Source organism: Protopterus annectens, chromosome 8.part0 (genome assembly GCF_019279795.1).
Source record: "Protopterus annectens isolate FY-2018-M chromosome 8.part0, PAN1.0, whole genome shotgun sequence".
Classification (NCBI taxonomy): domain Eukaryota; kingdom Metazoa; phylum Chordata; order Ceratodontiformes; family Protopteridae; genus Protopterus; species Protopterus annectens.
The window spans coordinates 1,131,855,098-1,131,876,378 of record NC_056741.1 but is presented as its reverse complement, the minus strand read 5'-3'; positions in this window follow the sequence as shown (position 1 = coordinate 1,131,876,378).

The window sequence follows — 21,281 nt, the reverse complement described above, 5'->3', positions numbered from 1 at the left end:
AACTGTGTTTGAGAAAAAAACAAAAAAAAAACAAGGAAATGTAAGATTTGTTTAGTCATATCACAAAATGTCATGGGATCATAGCATACTAGACTGTACTTACATTGTAATAAATTGGCAATGTGTGTATCTCATCCGTTCTGCATTATACATTCAGAGCAGAATTGGTGGCATAACAACAGGCAAAGTGCTCTTAGAGGAAGACCATCCATTACCAAACCAGAAGTCTTACAAAAAAGAAAGCTGTCTGTGAAGAATTATAAAGAGTCATAGCAAGTGAATTTCCAGAATCCTTATGCTGCATCATTATAATTTAATTTTATGAAAAGATATGAAAGTATCAATACTATATATTTATTTATTTGAGTTTGTTAAGCTGGATAGAGCACTGATCACAAATGACTAGTTGCATTTTCAGCCTGGGTAGTACAAATCAGTATCAGAATAACTGTGTTGTATTGCATACTTAATGATTTCAACAAGTTGTTGTTGTTGTGTCTTTTGGCTTTTCCCGGTTAGGAGTCGCCACAGCGGAACTCCGGTCCGCTAATGATTGGCAGTAGATTTTTACGTGCTGGCTTGCCGGGCCTAATGCACAACTTTCAATGAAGGAACGCCCATTCACGCATGTCACCACACAGAAGATGCTCTAACTGAGAATCGAACGGGCAACGTCTAACTGTGAGGCGACAACGCTACCGCAGCAACAAGTACTATTCAATATTTGTCTATATTTATAGATGGCAATTGCAGATTCTGAATACAGGAAATTGGCTATGTGGATTTGCATAACCTAGAATCATGCCTTCAACATGGTTAAAATTAATCATGAAAATCTTCCTCTGCTGGATCATCTATATGATAATGGTTACAGTTTTATAAGACGTGAGCATAAGTCACAGCTAAGACTCTTTCATATGGATACCGTTAATATTCCAGGACATGCCATTCCATTTCTATAAGCAGTGACTAAAATATTGCTTAATAGATTAACTGAGACACATATTTATTAATTAGTTAACTGTGAGACAGGAATGATCCCATGGTTCCTTTCCAGCCTTGATCCAGACAGAAAGTATCTAGCTCAACTACAGAGTAATAAATGCAAAAAAGTATGCAAATTGATCAATAACAAATTGGGTAAGTATTCTATAAATGCACAGGCAATCAAATACATTGCTAGCCTTAGAAATTAAGGCATTTCTTACTATTAAAATATTGTGGAAGAATCACTGTAAAAGGGAAGGAGGAAAGGTGGAGCTATATATCAATTTTACATGGAGAAGTATATTTGTTAACAGTGCCTTAATTATTTTTTTTTCATTTACACATTTTCTCCTTTCTGACTATGAACTATCACCTCTCAGTATCTTTTTCAATCTGCTTTCTGCAGTTATTGGTTTATTACTTTGATGCTAGCCCTAATTTCCCTGCAGCCCCTGTGACGCATACACCGCTGATAAAGAAGTTGCTCATCTGCAGAACCCATGCTACCACACATATGTTACCCAGGCTACGTTATAATGCATTGCTTATCAACTCACTGTATGAAACTAACCCCAGTGCCTCATTGTATATTCTCCTAGCCTCAATTATAAGTAACCATTGCAGTAGGTCTAACAACTTCCCTCCTTCAGTATGGCAATCTGGCATAATCTGCTCCTTTCTACCTACTCTAGTTAGCCCCTACATCTCCTTTGACACTAATTGACTATCTGAATCATCGAGCAGGGCAGTATTCAAAAAATCTGTCTGGAAGCATAATATGAAAGTAAAGGAGGCATGGGGTTTTAAAGTCTGTTTAAAAGAAATAAAACTAATTTTATATTTGCTGCGACAGTGAGAGTTTAGTCATGACCCAAGAAGCAACTTTATTTTCCATTGGTGCTTAGGTGTTGAGATATGATGCAATCAAAGGAGCATAGGAGGTTACCAAGCATATTGGCCATAAGGCCTCTACAAGCCTAGCCATGTTATACACTTGTTCCCTTATGGGCCAGTATATAGACTCTATGTTTGTGCATGAATCTAAGATCAGCACCAGCTGCCCCTGTCTAAGAGGGAGAAAGGTAAAACCCCTGGTATAAATGTATGGTTTCCTATCCAAATATTGAGGATACATGTAAATAGGGTCACTGAACAGCTCTGTTTTACACAGAGAAGTGGAAAACTCTGGGAGACATCTGTTTCTTCAGCATGTCCTGTTAATATTGTAGGCTAGGTTAAGATCCCTAGAGTGAGTGAATTTGTCCCATTGGATTTGTGGATGTGCAGCTGCTTCACCAAGGCAGGGTCTGACTGCTCTGTAGGCCAGGCACAAGTCTCCTCTAAGCAGTCTATAGAATACTGAGAAAAGTGGTAGGGTCTTTAGTCTGTCTGTGTAGGTCATGTTGTAGGCCTTAAGTTTTCTTAGTGAGAAAACTCTGAGGTCTCTCCAGATGCTGCAGATGTCTGGTCAGGTACATAGAGAAGGGAGCATTGTACTCTATTATTAGTCTGATGTGAGCCGAGTACACGGGAGTTATAACCTCCTTAGCTTTGGATGCTATACCCTTGTTTTTGAAGTATGCAACGTAGAAGGCCTTCCTTACTAATGTGGACATGTAATGATCAAAATTAAGGCTGCTATCAACTTGCATTCCTAAATCTCTCACCACTGGGTTTGAACTTAAGGAGGTATGATTAATGCTGTAATTAACAGGGGTTTCTCCTTTGCTGAAAGGCATGATAATGCATTTTTTGGGTTTAGTTAAGTCCGTGGCTTTGACACCAATCATCTGTCTGTGTAAGTCAATTTTTTAGTATGTTGACATCTTTGGGGGATTTGATGATTGCACCCAGTTTGCAGTCATCAGCAAAACCCGCTAAGACATAGGCCATTTATTTTCACCTGGACTTCTGAAAAATAGATACCAAACAGCAGGAGGTCTAGCACAAGTCCTAGTGGAACACCACTGGCAGTAGGTCTGCTAGTAGACGTGGCATGCCCAGTTTTGACTGTATGTGTTCTATTTGTGAGCCAGTTGGCCACCCATCTAGTGATGTAAGGGTTAATCTCTAATTTTTAAAATTTCTCCAAATCTTTTGGGTTTCGACCATACCATGACAGGAATGGACTCCATTCCTAAGTCAAAGTATGATTAAAGTTCATGAAATTAATATTGTTTCAGTCTTTGATGTCAGCCAGAAGTGCTCTTTGCAGCACCTGCAATGTGCCCAGTAATAACTCCTTCTGCAATTCATATGGAGTTGCATGTACTGGTAGCATATCTAAATATGACTGCAAATTCTTTTTTATAAGACACATTGCTTCTACTAGTATTAGAATTGTCCAGGTATATTTCTTCCGCATTGCTCTAATTTCTGCCTGCAAATCCGGATATTTTATGACTTTGCGTCTCTCTGTATGTCAGACACTATAGTCACTGGCTGTAGTGATCTCAGTGAACAATGTTACTTTTTTCTTTTTTTCATGGACCACTATATCTGGTTTACTTGCATCTATCTTTTGAACTGTTGGTAATGGGTGATCCCATGTGATATAGATATCATCATTTTCTATGATGCTTTGTGGCTAATTTTTCCAGTGTTTTTCAGCTACTTCAATATTATAATGTTTGCACAATCCCCAGAGCAACAGCCTTGCCACATTATTATGCCTTTCAGTATACAGTCCTTCTGCCATTAGTATATCACAACCAGCAACAAGATGTATAACAGTTACCAGTTCTGTTTTACATAACCTAAATTAGTCATTTTTTCCCACATGTTCAATGGATCTCGTAAATCAATGTGTATGTAGCCGACTATCTTGGGCCGACAATATTAACCTTTTATTTTTTGGTTTGAATTTGCCTCTCCTTAACCATTCCTGTGCTTGATCTTGGTCAACATGAGGTTCTTCCAGGGATTTTCTGTATTTGCAACTATATTTATGCATTTTCCACATTTCTTGCCTCTCATCTGATCCTTCACCTTATATTCTTTCTTTTGTGTTTTGGCATATTCAGTTGCTGCCTGATTTTTATCTACTTTTGGTTTGATTTCCATTCCCGCTTGATGCTGATATGCTTGTACTAGACTAAGAAGGGAAGTCATCTTAGATTTATTCTCCTCATGTTTCAAAACTTTTATTATGTTTGGGTCTTGTGAGGTCGGCAGATATGTATGCAGTCACAAGACTGCAGATCTATACATGTAATCAATTTCAAGGAAGCCCATACCTCCTTTGGAACAGGGAATATATAATCTTGGTATGCACTGATTTTTATAAATCATTTGATGAGCAAGAAACATCCTTCTTGTTTTCCTGTCTAATCTATCCAACACCTTTTGGGGCCAGTCAATCACTCCAAAACTGTAAATTTGAACAAGAAAAGCAAGTTGGTTTATAGCTTTCATTTTGTTCCTAGATGTCAGCGCTGTTTTCAGGACTAATAAAAGTCTTCTAAAAATATTCCTTACTAAGTTTTGTTAGCATCTGTTCATGTTTTATTGTTGATCTTTCATCAATTCCCAAATATTTATACATTCCCTCTTGCTCAAGTTCTTTTATTTCACATTATTTTCCCAAACTGATGTTTTCTTGGTGCCGCAGCTTTCCTGCTTTAAAGATTGCTTTTGCACATTTATCAAGACCAAAAGATATTCTTATATCATCTGAAAAAGTTTTGAATAATTGCAGTTGTGCTTTCAGTTCCTCATCTGATGAGCTATACAGTTTTAAATCATCGACAAAGAGAAGATGAGAAGTCTTTATACTTTGTTGCTTTCTGGGAGCCAAATTATAGCCATGACCTAATATGTTAAGCAGACAGCTTAATGGGTTAAGGGCAAGGCAAAAGAGTAATAGTGATAGAGAATCACTCGGGAATATCCCCCTTTGGATTTTTATCCCTGGAATAATAATTTGTCCTTTATCATGGCTTAACTGCAAAGTGGTTTGCCACTATTTCATGGTTACTGTGATGTAATTTATCAAACTAGTGGTTATCTTATATATTTTTAAGCACTCTTTTATCCATGAATGTGAGATACTGTCAAATGCTTTTCTGTAGTCAATCCATGCCATACTTAGATTCTTCCACTTTTTATAGTTCTTCACTATGGCTTTATTTAACAACAAATGATCCTTTGTTCCATATGACTTTCTTTTATTACCTTTTTGTTCTACTGCCATAATTGAGTTTTCTTCTAAATGACTATAAACTCTGTCAGCATCAATTCCAGTGTATAGTTTATTCGTCGTCGGAAGGCAAGTTATTGGTTTATAATTTTTAGGGTAGCTTGCAGGTTCACTCTTAAGGAGGAGCTTTGTTTTTCCTGTTGTTAGCCAGGTTGTTGTCTGTTCAGGGTGCACATATAAATAGCTTTTACTCATGGTTAAATCATCATGCAAATATGTTAATGCTTTAAACAGAAGTTAGGTACCGCATCTGGGCCTGGGGTTTTCCAATTAGAGGCTTTTCTTAACTTTGTTTCAATCTCTCTGGCTGTTACTTCATCCCTTTTGATATCCTGTATCTTTGAACTTCTAATTTTTCCTTTTACTTCTTCCATCCATTTAGCATCTTTGTTATTTTCCACAGGCTCTTCATAAATACTTCTCCAAAATGCATCTGTTTCTTCTTTTTTAGTGATCTTACAACTCCTATTATCTCGTTTGCTAATTCTCTATAAAACTGTTTTGGGTCATCAATGAATTGCTTATTTTGAATTTTTCATTTATATTAATCTATGTATCTCTTAAGTTTTTCTGCCTGTGTTGATATTTTTTGTTTATTATTTGCAATAGTGCAAGATAAATCCTGATCTTTTATAATACTGCACATTGCTTTTATCACATCTTTCTTTCTGAGTATTTTTATTGATCTGTTCCATTTTTGATACTCTTCTAACAATGACAGTTCTTATCTTAATTGCTTTATAGTTTTTGCTGTTCGATAATTCCCCAGTGGTATTACATTTTTTCCATTCCTTTCACTTACTACCCTGTGTTCTTGTAGTAATACTTATTAATTTAGCTGCACAGTAATATATCCTCTTTACTTATGTTATATTGCATGGATCTCTATGGACAGTCCTAGTTACTGTGTTCATTTGTTTTAGCAAACTTTGGACTTTTTGGGTTTTATTGACATTCTGCAGCCTATTTCTTTCATTGATCTTATTATGTCTATCTCTATTAAATCAAGCAACTTTTCTCATAGCTCATTTTCTTCTAAACTGAGGGCGCATGTTTTGTTCCCATTTTCTGCAGGCATTCTATAGAAAGTCCTATTGCATCTTCATGTGGCACATTCTCTTCAATTTCATCCTGTGTCATCCATTGCTCTGTCATAAGAGAACTCACTGGCCTATCACTCCTCAACATTGACTGCATCATACTTGCCCACAGTTTCCTGTTCCTTCTCTTGCTGTCCAGCTTCAAGTGAATGTTTATACTGGTTTCCTGTGAAAGGCTACAAAATATCTTCATATGGCAACTGACCAGTTGCATCCTGTTCCACTGATTTCTCCTTAATTTGGATGTCCATCGCTCTATCCCGCTGTGGTGCTTTCTGGGTTAGATTTTCTTCACTGAATCCTTCTCTTCACAGGTACTCCATAATCTCAGTTTCTATTTCTTTAACTTCTCCATTATCAATCTTCTTTTCTACTTTTCCTCTTTGTCTTCTTGTTTTTCGTATTGTAAAGTTTTCCATGGCTGGATTCCTTTGCCTGTGGTTCTCTTGAAATATCTTTGGTGCTGCTCTTTTTGTATTTTATTTCTCTTTTGCATAAATATTACACCATATTAGATCTATTTTTCATTCCCATGTCCATATTTCTTCTTCAGAGGTCTCCTGATATTCCTGTTTCTCCTTACTTTGAGGACTCGTTCCATCATGCTGTGATGTAACCTGTGTTAGACCTTCTACACCAAATCCTTCACTTTGCAGGCATTCCATAACTTCAACTTCTATTTTTTTTAACTTCTAGTTTACTAATCTTCTTTTCTTCATTCTCTCTTTGTGATATTATTTTTCTATTATGAAATTTTCCATATCTCGATGCCTTTGCCTGTATTTCTCTTTGAATATCTTGGGGGCTGCCTTTTTTGTATTAATTAATTTGGATTTCACTTTTGCATAAATATTGCACAATATCAAATCTCTTTCTTTTCTATGTCCATATTTCTTTTTTATACTTTTCAAACATGTCTAGGTTTTGCTGTTTATATTTTTAGACTTGTTTAGGTGCTTCTTTTTCCAAACAGATCAACGTTTTTTGGTCTATATAACGTTTTTCATAAATCTGTTGTATTAATGAACACAACTTTTTATTTGAAGCTTTTGACAGTTTTTCTAGTCAAAGTATTTTTTTCCTCTAATTTCTCTCTTAACATTTTTGTTTACCTTGTGTCTGGAAATTCTGGGCTTTTTGCATAATAACAATTAAGCATATTAACTTAAAATTGTAATAGGGTACTTACTTATACATAATTTGCAATGAATTTTTTAGCGTAATTTATAACTTACATATATACTGAATGTTTTTATAATAACAATTAATGAGAATTTGGTTTTAAGTGTTTTTTATTGATTCTATTTGATTAGTTGATTATTTAATTAATGGAACTATATATAGCGGGTCACTAATGGATTTGTCTTTCATCTGATGAAGTCGTTAATACAAGACGAAAACGCTTGTGGATATTAATTTGCGTTCATGTTGCTGTGATATTGGGTGTCTTTGTGCTTTTGGACTTGGAATAAACTGGTACGATTCCACCGGAATTTCCTATCTGCACTTTTTGTTCTTACTGGTTGGTTTGTGCAGAAGTTAGCAGTATTTCATTTCTTTTTGCATAATAGTAACAATACATAATTTATTTCTTATCCTCAATAGTCCATTCTATCATCTTTATAGCTCTTCTTTAGCCTATTGGTTTTTGTGCTTTTTGTGGACTGCTACTTCCTTCCACAACATGGGGGCAATCCTACCCCTGGGTCTAGCCTGGCCCATTGTAGGAATGTTTCCATATTTTGAAAATTCTGCACTATCATTTTTTCCAGTCTTGGCACCAGTGCGCCTACCAGGATTGGACATTTATTTATCCTGGGTCTTATGCACCCAGCTACCTTTATTAATTTTTGACCTACCTATGTCCATGATATATGGTTTATAAAATACAGTCTATATGTCAGTGTCATCTTGATGAGATTTTGTGAAAAAAGAGGGTCCATCTCGTGAGGGTACTCACCAAGACTTGAAAATGAATTCAGTTTCAGCAATACTACTCTCCTTTGCTTGCTGACTTACATCTCTCCCTTCTGACCACAACTGGGTGAGTTTTTCAATGATGCCTTAGTGATGGATTGTGTCATAGGCCTTGGCGGTTGACATAGGCAGTGTGAACTGTTTTGCCTTCACCCAGGTCCTTGGTGACATTTTTGAAGAAGTCCACCAGGTTTAGCAGGCAAGATCTGCCTTTAACAAAGCCAAACTGGGTCGGGTCAAGTGTTTGAAGGTCACCTATATCCTTGTTGATAAAGTCCATGATGATTCTCTCCATGGCTGGTTAGTCTTATAGGTCTATAGTTCCTGGGGTTGGTTGCAGGACCTCCTTTGTGGAAGGGGATTATAGTTGCTCAGTGGTTCTGCTAACTCCTGTTTTAGACCATTTACTAAGCAGCTTGGGATGTTGTCCGGTTCCATAGAGACTGCTCTTTCGCCATTGGAGAGTGTGGTTATGATGTCCTCTCTGGAGATACCAGGCAGAGGACTGGAGGCAGGTATGTTATGGAGTATGATTGGTGAGGACAGGGGGTGAAGTTTTCATCAAACCTGTCCTCTAGCAGGTTGATAATGTCCTCAGGTTTAGTATAAGTGGTACCATCCACCGCTAGCTCAGCACAAAGCTGTTCCTTCCCTTTTAGATATCAGATGGAGCTAAAGAATGCTTTGTCATGTACCTTTGCTAGGGGTGCTAATTTCATAGGTTCATAGGTTCATAGGTTCATACTAGGCTATCTGCCCGAGGGCATTTATAAGCCTAGCCAGAATGTGTTTGGCTTTCGCCACCCATTTTAAATTTATTTTGCTATGCCCTTTTTTTGAGGTTAGTATACTGTGCCTCTGTCTAACAGTGACACAGAAGTGATACCCGGGGTAAACCTACGATCTCCCATCCACTCATCAAGATTCCTCTTGAAGAGAGTCAATGAGGGACTCTGCCTAACCTGGACTGGGATTTTATTCCAGAGTGAAGGGAGCCTCTGGGTTATGAATCTGTCCCTCCAGCATGTCCTATTTATTTCAGTGCTGAGGTTCAAGTCTCTCGAGCGCGTAGCTCGATGGGATTTGGATTTTCTGAGGTGCAGCATGTCCATTAATTCCGGGTTGGACATGGCTTTATACGTCAGGCGCAGATCGCCTCTGAACAGGCGGTATGCCACTGAGTAGAGCTGGAGTTTCTTTAACCGGGCAGCATATGGCATCTGTTTGAGCCCTTTGATCCTCTTGGTGAGGTACTTTCCAGTTGCTGCAGGTGTCTGGTAAGGTACATCCCAAAAGGGGCATTGTACTCAATTATGGGCCTGATGAGGGATGAGTAAAGAGGCACGATGACCTCCCCTGATCTAGATGTGAATCCCTTCATGATTAGGTGGGCTATATAAAATGTTTTTCTAACCACTTTGGCCACGTGGTTGTCAAATGAGAGATTGCTATCAACTTGGGTCCCCAGGTCCCTAATTACTTCTTCTGTACTTAATGGATTTCCTCCTATGTGGTAATTTGTGGGCACTTTGTTTTTGCCAAAGGGGATGAATATACACTTTTTGGCATTTAGCTTGAGGCCATGGCTCTGGCACCAGTTGTCTGTTTCTATGAGGCCCTTTTGGAGGATGCTTGTGTCGGCTGGAGAGTCGATTATGGTGCCCAGTTTGCAGTCATCTGCGAACTTGGTCAGCCACAGTCCTTCCGTGTTGGCCTGTACCTCCGAGAAATATATACCGAACATGAGAGGTCCCAGGACTGAGCCTTGTGGGACACCACTTGTAACTGGTTTGGAGTCTGACATGGCTCCAGCAATTCTAACCATGTGGGTTCTGTCCTTGAGCCAGTTTGCAATCCATCTAGTGACATAGGGGTTTATATTTAAGCTGGTGAGCTTATCTATAATGCCCGAGTGGGGTATTGTATCGAAGGCTTTTGCGAGGTCCAGGTAGGCTGTGTGGACCACCTTCCCCTCGTCAATGGCCTTGGTGACTGTTTCAAAGAAATCAACCAGGTTTAAGAGGCAGGATCTGCCCTTAACAAAGCCGAACTGAGTAGGATCCAGTGTTTGTAGGTCCCCAATATCTTTATTTATGAGGTCCATGATGATCCTTTCCATAGCTTTGCAGACCAAGCTAGTCAGGCTTATGGGGTGATAGTTTCCAGGATCCGTTGAGGCACCACCTTTACGGAGAGGGACCACTGTTGCTCTACGTCACTCTTTGGGCACATATCCTGTAGTAAGGCTGAGATTGAACAGTAGTTTTATGTTTGGGTTTAGCTCTTCTTTGAGTTCATGTAGGACACAGCCCGGGACACCATCTGGTCCCATTGATGCTGTGTTTTTTGCTTTGGAGAGGGCGGCTCTTACCTGAGCATCTGAGATGTCAGGGGGGCAGCACTCTGCTGGGATAGATATTTGCCCTTTTGGTGGGGAGGGGGGGGAGAAGTTTGCGCTGAACCTGTCAGCTAGGATGTTGGCAATGTCTGTGGGTTCGGTGTATTTTTTGTCATTTTGGACTAATTCTGAGCATATCTGGGAATTACCACCCAGGTTCCTAACATAACTAAAGAAAGCCTTGTGATTATCCTTAGTGTCCTGTGCAATTTTTCTCTCGAAGCTTCATAATTAGCTTTGGAGGACTTTACAAAATGTCAAATCTGCTTGTTTATCCTTTGGAGGGAGTTTTTTTTCTTTTTGCTGGGACTGTTCCCTCTTGGTTTTTGACAACATTTTCTTTATCTTATTGTATAACCTATTTATGCTGCATGTTCACTAGGGTGGCTTAATTTTTCATGAGGATCTTTATCTGATCTGTTCCAGTACAGATGAGTCTAAACATTTATATAGGTGTTTATACAGGGCATTTGTGTTTACCTCAGTATAGCAACCATTGCTGTTAGTGTTGGCAAGGATCTGCAACTATTAATGCCATTGTTCAGTAGGCTATAGTTTGCTTTGGAAAAATGTTTTAACTTTCTTCCTCCAGAGGGTGGGTCAGGTACAACTGTTACTTCAAAAGATTTATGATTGAACTATACTAGGGAGGGCCCCACACATGGGGTGGTGCAGCAATCCCCCATGTTGGTGAGCTCTATGTCAAGGATATTAGAGCCCCTTTGTGGGGATGCTGACTATCTGTTCCAGAGCATTTGTGTTAAAGTCCAGAAACCTTTGGGTGAGTACATTTGTGCTCATATATGTTATACAATTGATATAAGGATAGTTAAAGTTACCCATGACCAGGGTATTTCGCTGTACTAAGAGTGACTCAAGTAGGTCCATGTAGACTGTGTGGTTTTCATGGTTCATGGTGGGGAATCTATATCTAACAATGATGTGGAGGAGGTCTTTCCTATAGTTAATTGGGCTTGGAGTAACTCTAGGGAGTCGTACTAACCAGTCTAGAGGTGTATTTGTCTTTAATGAAGATGGATATTACTCCTCCCTTGTTTTTTTCACATTTGTTTTGTGGTCTGAATGTGTGGAAAGCATTATGGTCCTGCATGGCCTGGGTACTCTCTGAGGCCTTGAACCATGTCTCTGTGACTATGCAGACATTAGCATATTCTGGGTGAGAAGTGCTTCAAGTGAGTGCAGTTTCCAATTTAGACTCGTAGCATTAACCAGCATAACCCTGAGTTTGTTTCTGGAGGATATTTTTACATCGAGAATTTTGTTCTTATGACATTGCCTAGAAAAGGCACCATGGGGGAGGCAAGTACCTTTGCCACCAACCTAAAGCCTAGAGGTGACAGGTAAAGACCATCTCTGGGAAAGCAGTGTGGTCTGTCGACCATATCATCCCAAGCTGCTATATCATCCCAAGCTGCCAGATGCTGGATCCCCATGGACTGACACCAGAAGCTAAGACAATTGTTGAAGTCAATCATTTTTTGTTTGTACTGTGGCATCATCCTGGCAAAGGTAGAATGCTGTTTAGGGCTAGGGACATACCTGCCTGGGACACATAATCTGAAAGCTCTTTCATGTCTCTCTTCATATAGTTCAGTGAGGTTTGTGTCAACTCACTCCACTATGGACTATGATAGAGTCATGACAGTACTTTTCTTGTGAGACTTGAGTGCGTGCATGATTTGGTGGATCTTGGCACCAGACAGGCAACTGATCATGACCTTCTCCTTGTCTAGCCTAGTGAGGGGGACATCTGTGTTTCTCACTATGGAGTTGCCTATGACCACCACATTTGGTTAGATATGTTTTGCCTTAGGGGCTTATTGCGTGTGACACTAAGATGCATATTATTATGTGTAGTGTGTGCTGTTGAGACCTTAGTGAGTGCAGAAGGTTTGTGCTTGGGTGGTCTTTGCTCTTTTGTTATATTTCTAGTGATTACCTCAGTATATATCATCAACTTCTCCTACAACGCTTACGTTCCCTCTCTCTTGACAATCAAGCCTTAAGCTGGTTCTCATCCTATCTTGAAAAATGTCAACAGGCAGTTCTCTGGGACAACCATCTATCAAATCTTCTCCCCACCTCTATAGGAGTTCCTCAGGGCTCCATCTTAGGTCCTCTTCCTTTTTCCATTTTTATCAACGATCTGCATCTAGCCACTCCTCTATCTACTTGTATTCAATATGCTGATGACACAACCATCATTTGCTCTGCCTCAACCCAGACTGAACTTCACTCACTAACACAGCACACCTTCACCACCATTGAGCAATGGTTCTCTAACCACTGTCTCCTACTAAACCCCAAGAAAACCAAACTTCTGCTTTTTCCACCCACTCACCTATCACCCTCCATTGATTTCACACTTACATCAAACAATGGCACACTTATCACTCCTGACCAAACTACGAAACTCTTGGGTATTACTATTGACAACCAACTAAAATTTGACTGTCATATCAACTCCACTATAAAAACAACTAACAGGAAACTCGGTTCACTCTATAGAATCAAATCTTTCCTAACTCCTGAGGCTAGAACTACTATAGCTAGAACCCACGTAATATCAACCCTTTTATATGCTTCTTCTATATACACTAATCTGTCTAAGTACAACCTCAATAAACTAGCCACATCATACAACAACATCGCCAGATTTGCCACTGCCTCTCCATACAGAACTCACCATTGCTTGAATCTTATAAAACTAGGGTGGCTGGAACTACCCCATCTCATACAATACTATCAACTCACTATTGCCCACAAAGTCCTCTACCACCCAGAAAACACACCAATGCTCTCTACCCTCATAAAGCCCTACCACAACATGAGGAATCTACGTTCCTGTAACAAAACTCTTGTAAAAACCTCTAGAGCAAATAATGTAGCAGGTGACTCCATATTTTCTAACTCAATTGGCAAAATATGGAATCTACTACCACCAGACCTTACATCCCTGACTTCTATTTCACTATTTAAAACCAATCTAAAACTCTTCCTAACTAACCACTGGCTTTGCTCTTGCAATAACCCTGGGTAACCTTGCTCTCTTCCTTTCTTTCCCTCCCTTCCTCTCACCTGATCTTCCTTTCCTCTCTTCCATTTACTCTAGGACTATTCACTTTCCCCTTAAAAAAATGTTTCTGGCTATAGCTCATTAGTTATATAAAATTATAGATTTTGTTACTTATGTCTATATTAATAACTTTCATAACCTAGTAAAGCATCTATTATAGACTCATGCTATTTACTCACATTGTACTCAGACACTTAGATAGCCTCTAAGAAGTTTATGAAAATGGTTTTATTGTATAACTTGTATATTCTTAGCTTGTTAAGTATTAGATAGTGGAGCTTTTCTCCTCGGGCCTCCACTGAAAATGGACATGTATCCAGTTGGGCTAGCCCGGTTAACAAATGTAAAATAAAAATAAAAATAAATATGGGTGTATGTGCTGTGTGCTTGGTATGTGTGTAAGGTGGAGTGTGCATGCTCACAATCTGCTTGGTATTTGGTTTGTTGTTACATGTGAGAGAGAGAGAGGGAGAGAGAGAAAGAGAGAGAGCACTGATTCTAGATTAGTAATATAGGTATGTCTCTCACATATTGTATTTGTATGTTTTAGGAGTAGTAGGTTGCCTGATTACATGAGGAAGTTGCTACATTGCCTCAGGATGCCCATGTCAACCAGGCTTGCTGGAGAAATGGTGGGAAACTGACCTTCCATTATGTCAGGTATATCCTGTAATAAGTGGTGGAGGGTGGGCTAGGAGGACTAGGTTCTGTTTTAGAACTAATAAAATCAACTAATCTAGGAGAGGTTTAGGTGTTGAAGGAACCATAATGAATACTAGGCTAACTGCCTGAATGGCCACTATGAATCTAACCAATGGCCAAAGATCAGATTCAAACCCTGTACCTTGTGTCTAAAAGTTGAAGACCTTAACAGTTATGCCAAATCTGAAAGAACTAAATCTCACTGGTTTGGGAATAGAGCCTATGGCCTTCTGCATCAGTGGTGAGTGTGCTACCCATTGTGCCTGACACTGTTGTTCTATTATATTTCTTTCTGCATGGGGCAATATACTTCATATGGCAGGTCAAAGTGGAAAAATGATAGTTCACTATTATGGGATGAAATACTATGCCTTCTGTGCTGAAAAGCACCATTATAATGGAAGTGCAGTAAATGCTGGCAGAGTCAATGTAGTAAAAGGGAAGTGTAAAGTAAAATTATTTGCAAACAGACAGAGTGACAGTAATAGCAGGCCTATAACTCATCCTTGAGGAATATACAAGCAAGGAATTTCCACAGAATATAGAGTATATCCAGCAGTGACAACTGCATTGCTCAATGAAAGATAAGTATTAAACCTGTTTAGAGGCATTAAAACAAATATGAGTCAAGTCAGTTAAAAAGACAAAAACACTCTTTACTAACTTCAGTGAGATGGATATGTGTGTGTGTGTGTGTGTGTGTGTGTGCACGTGCATGTGTGTGTGTGTGTGTGTGTGTGTGTGTGTGTGTGTGTGTGTGTGTGTGTGTGTGTGTGTGTATATATATATATATATATATATATACACACACACACACACACACATAAAGAGAGAGAATCAAACTAAGTATTCAGTAAAAACTGCAATAAAGACCCAGCCAAGCTAGCTTCTTCTCTGTGTAATACCTTAAACGTCCTGTATTTGAGGCTCATGGGATATATGCAAATGACCTTTAAAGGCCAAGTAAGTGTGTGTGTGTGTGTGTGTGTGTGTGTGTGTGTGTGTGTGTGTGTGTGTGTGTGTGTGTGTGTGTGCATGTGCATCTATTTGTAACTATTTTTCTCCAGAATCTAACATCTCAAAAGCATTACCATTTAAAATTAAAGGACACCAAAGGGAAAACAGTCTTTACTGTTTAATGTATTTGTCAAGAATATGTCCACCTATTCACATATCATTCATCTAATATAGTACAGAAATGATTCCACCATCTTATTTTCTATAAAATCTGTCAAAGATCCTGGTAGGTGCATTCATCTCTCCCATGCATATCCAAGTGTTGTCTCTGTAGTACAAATTCTACCAAAACAATGCTTTTAACATTTAGTCTGGCAGAGCAGCTGTATGAACTTATGATCATATCATTTTCTATAGCTGTTATCGGCTTAGTGTTGAATACCAAGTTGTTGGGCATCATAACTTATCAAAACATGCATGACATTTGTTGATTGTGTCAATACAATATTAAAAATACACCCAAAGTTTGACCTACTGTATGCTACCACATTCTTGACCAACATCCAAAAACACAACTCACTAGTATTAAGCAAATTTATTATTAAATTACAACATTTGCTGCAAAAGTACCCAACAGACATCACCACTATAGAGCCCTAAGAAAGCTGAATGACTTTCCCAGGATTAAATAAAGCAATTTTACTGTGCCAGAATAGTGTAGCAGCTTATGCATGGAATATGGCCGCTGAGCGATTCAGTAAACAAGGCTGGGGGCATTCACGAGCCTGTCAGCACTATTCTGGCATGGACACCACCGAATAATGCTAATTACCTCACTTGCTGGTATAAACCATGCAAATGAGATGAATTAGCGATTCAGTAAGCAGGCAGGCATCTGTGTCAGAGCAGTGTCCATTGCAGAAAGGTATTCGGTTACAAACTGTGTACATTTCTGCAAAAATTAAAATGGGGGCATGACAGCTCAAAGTAAAGCATGTATTATGACTATTAGGCATACCAATGGCCAAAAATATTCCCATTGGCATGGAAAACAGTTGCAAAATTATAAAAATAAAAGTTTTTTTTGGCCAATTTTGGCAGTTTAAGCATAGTGCAGTAAACGAGATCATGGAGAAAATAAAAAGAAAAAAAATGTAAAAACCCAATTCTATGTGAAATCTGAATTTTGCCATTTTAGTGAGTATAATACAGAACCAAAACAATAACAAGTAGCACTGGTTGCTAAGGACATAGGCTCCAGTGTAGTGGTGTAACAAAGGACTAAGGCAGTGGGGTATGCAAATGAGCACAATTTACTGAATAGTAAAATGGGAGACCCTTGTCTGGATGCACATAACCATGTAGGAGCTATAATGCAGTGGTATAAGCAGGAGAAGCAGCTAACAAGAAAAGGGTGTGTGTCATGCTTGGTGTGAGCACATTGGAGCTCCATGGCTTCGATTTGAGCTTAGCTAAGCACAGCTAAGCAAGGGTGTGTGTCTGAGGCTGTATTTACTTATTCCATGAAATGAGGAGTGTATTCATGTCTGGAAGAGGGCCATTTCTGCTTAAAAGTGTTTACTTCAGCTAAAAGGGTTTGTGCAGGATGCACTGGGTCTTAAACAACACACAAAAAAAAATGGAAATAGCAGAACTGCTTACATTTGGGCAGGTTTTCGCGGTGTGCCTCGGAACTTAAAAGGGGCAGAAACGGGAAGGGAAAAGAATAAAAAAATGGGAAATAACAGAATAAAAGCAATCAAGCACAAATAATATAGATGGCAGGTGGAATGTATCATAGTCAGCCAATCATACAGGCAGCATCTGCAGAACAACAGTATAAACTATACAAACACCTTTCAGTCTGGTTTCTCCCACAAACTCTGCACCATTGGTGTACAAACTTGGGGAAATTTTAACTGATAAAATGTTAGAGGCTGCTGTCACTTTGATACATCAGTATGTGCTAGAGGCTGAGGGTGGTGAGGAGGATAATGCTGACAGCCGCCCCAGACTGAGGAGGAGGAGAAGAGTGTTCAGACCCAGGGTAACCTATCAGGTGCTACATGATCTGGCGATACTAGAGAACTAGAGGGTAGATAGGGACATACTTCACCACCTCATCGAGCTGTGCCGGCCTCACCTCAGACCTAGAGTCAACAGAGGGGAACCCATCCCAGTGGATACCAAGGTATGTGTATCCTTAAGAGTACAAGCTACAGGTACTTTCCAAAGACCTACTGGGGACATCATGGGGGTCTCACAGGCATCTGCATCCAGGGTACTCCACCAGTTCCTGGATGCCATCCTATCACATGCCGGTGAACACATTTACTTCCCCAGCATCCCTGAGAAGAGGACCAGCAATATATGCCTCTTCCACCATGTAGCAGTCTGCCCAGAGGTTTTGGGTGCCATAGACTGCACTCACATCCACATCAAAGCACCACCTAGTGAACAAGGTAGGATCTACATAAACCACAAGGGCTTTCAGTCCATCAACTGCCATGTTGTGTGCAATGCCCAGGGCATTATCATTAATGTGTGTGCTGGCAGCCCTAGAAGCTATCATGACTCCCACATCTGGCATTCCTCACAACTGTACCAGGGATTTGCTATGGGGGACATTCTGTATGGCCATCTGGTGGGGGATGCTGGCTATGCACTAAAGCTGTGGATGATGACACCCATTAGAAATGCACACACACTCAAGAATGCCATAATGAGGCACACACACAAACCAGGATCATTGTAGAGTGTATGTTTGGGATGCTCAAGTCTCAGTTCCGCTGCCTTGACATATCTGGTGGAGCCCTGCAGTACTCTCCAGCCACATGTGCACACATGTTCATAGTATGTGCCATGCTACACAATTTGATCCTGTGGAAACAGCTGTGGCAGGAACAGCACAGGGAATGGCCACACAGCCCCCTCCCCAACATTGCCAAGGTCACCACAGGCACAGAGGGACTTGAAGGAACCCCCTGAGTCAGCTCCTGTTGGCAGATGGAGGCTTGCCCAGTATGCCCTGGCCTCATCAAAGAGGCAACGCATATCACATACACTGGCACTGTAGTGACCCAGAGACTGACACCTCTCTCCCACTCACACACACAGTAAAATGGATGCCACACACATCACACTACCTGTACCTTACCATGTATAGGCAGTGTACTGCGTGCATCCGACATAGGCAGCCCTTAACACCATTCTCACAACTGCTGCAGGCACAAGGTAAGTCAGTTTTCTTAACAATAAATGAATGGAGTAGTATATTCTGGTAGCATATCTATTGTATCACTGCATGCATGAGAGGGAATGGGGTGGCCTACTGGGATAGCAGCAGACAACTGACAGCTATGTGGGACACTAGGAAATGTTTGCCCAATACTGGCTTCCCCACACTATGCAGTAGTACCCAAGGTGATAAATTCCACTGTAGTATATGTTGGTGTCCAACTAACTGGGGGGGTCATAGGTTACAGGCAAGGATGTCAGTGTGGGGGTCCCATACTCACCCCTCAGCCTCAACCAGCAAGTCAGATGTAGAAAACCATAAAGAAATGCCTGGTAAAGGGCCACTAATGGTGACAATGATGAAATACCCCCCACAGGCTTACACAGTGATAGTACAGCAGGTCTTGTAGTTGCATTAAGGCTCTGAAGGTTAAGAAGTCTGAAACTCAAATGTATGCCATTACAATCTGACCTCTGGTCTTTAGTGATATGCCTCTAGTCTAGAAGACAGGGTACAATACTATGCTAAATGGAACCAAAATGTAAAGTACTGTAAATATCAGTTGACAGGTGTGCCCCCCACCCACGTTCCGATAGAAATGCATTAACATGGATGTTTGTAGGGAAATAGCAGCAGAGCACACATTGCCAGGGCTGTCCCAATCTGCATGATAACTTGTTGCATGTCCACAATATGTAGGGGTCAATGATCTATGTATATGTGTGGTTAATACTGTCAAGATGTGGCCAGCACTTACTCCCAGCTGTTGTGTTGTAGTGGCCTAGGTAAATTACTGTGGTTGAGAGGGCATTGTTCCAAGAACTGCAGTGCCAAGTATTCTGCATGTCAGCTGCACCTATGGTAGGAGTTGTACACACTGTCCAGACATCAATATCTGTTATTGCAATGAAAGCTGGACAGGTCATGGACAGGGGGCCACACATATGGACAGTACACAGCCTGTAGTAACTTACACAGTGCCTACCATACCACTCAGCTGTACAGATCTATTGCAGAATGTCCAGAGGTTTGCATCATATTTGTGGTCTGTATATCATGAAATAGTGGTTGTCTGGCAATACATTGGCAAATCATGGAAGACTAAGGTCAGAAAATAATGACAGATTGTAGTGTCAAACTTCATGCCCTATAGAAAAATGCATGCTAATGCAAAACCTGTTATTGAATCACCTTTCTAGGTTTGTAAGGCCAATACTTAAAAATGGTCACTATATTTAGGCTTTTGTCCCCCAATGATTTATGGCTTTGTCCAGATGTCTGGCACTCAGAAGTTGAAAGGTATGGTAGCTAGTAGGACAGCAGGCACCTGAAGGTTAGTGTACTGCCAGTTTATAAAAGGCTGCCACCTTTCTGTGTCAACACTGATGACATCTCACTGGCCAACAGCCATACCCATGAAATGACACAGGTTGTCACAGAGGGAGCACAAGTATGCCTTGTATATCTGTTCTGCTCATCCTAACATTGCATTTACCTTTCAACTATTTGCAAAACAAGAAAAGGTCATGTCAAAACAGCAATGGCAGACAGTGGGGAAGCAAACGTCATATCCATTAGAGCAAACAAGCAACTACCAAACCAGTCTCCCAAATGTCTATGTTTGGCAGAACATTATTAACACCCTGTCCCCATGTGTGGCCCTTTGTCTGACTGTCATATTTGGGCCTGTCCAGAAGTCAAGTCTGTGATGGTATGACAGCTAGGCCCATGTGTAGCCTCATAATAACATATAGCAATACAAACTGTCTAAGCACCACAGCAAAGAGAGTGGTGCAATGATGGACAACCTGCTAAATAGGTACACTCAGAAGTGTGCTGTCCACAACCTTGTATGGGATGCCATGACATTTATCCCACTCACATCAGAATTAGAAATACATAACAGCAGCCACTGTGGCCAAAGCATGTGACTGGACTACAGAAGAACAAAGAGACACACATAAGGGGAAGGGGAACCCCACTGGCCAGACAAATGGAGAATGTGCACACCAGAACAAATTGTGCAGTAACATAGGTGTCATGCAGTGTATGGAGTCAGTAAACCTCACCTGCAAACACACAACACACAACACACAGCGATGTAAGTGGAGGTCCGCAACAAAACCCCCCCACACAATGGATATTTCAGAGGCAAAAACACATGAGAACTCCATAAACCTACACACCACAGACCATGCGGACTCCACACATCAGGGTCTTGCAAACACTAAGGGCTTACCCCAAACCCCAAACACCTACCCTACACAGATAGGCTAACAGCACTGTTCCTCTACCCTGTTCCACATAGACTGTGCTGAGGTGACCCCTGTCTGGCATACTAAGCAATCCAGACCCTGCCTTGATGGGACTATTACATAGCTGAGAGTCAAGGCCCACTCCATCAACCTGTAGGTGCAGCATCAACCTAGGCTGTGATATCAGTATGGCTTGTCAGTGTGACAGATACTGTTCATTTACCACACACTCCCCCATCTGTGGAATACACTTCCTGTCAACAGTAAGTCAAGTGCCTCAATACCCCTAGTGATGTGCTTCCTGTATAAGTGCACGGGAAACACAAAATGCAGTTTTGTGATTCCACCTGTGTCCCTGATGGACAGGGGCTC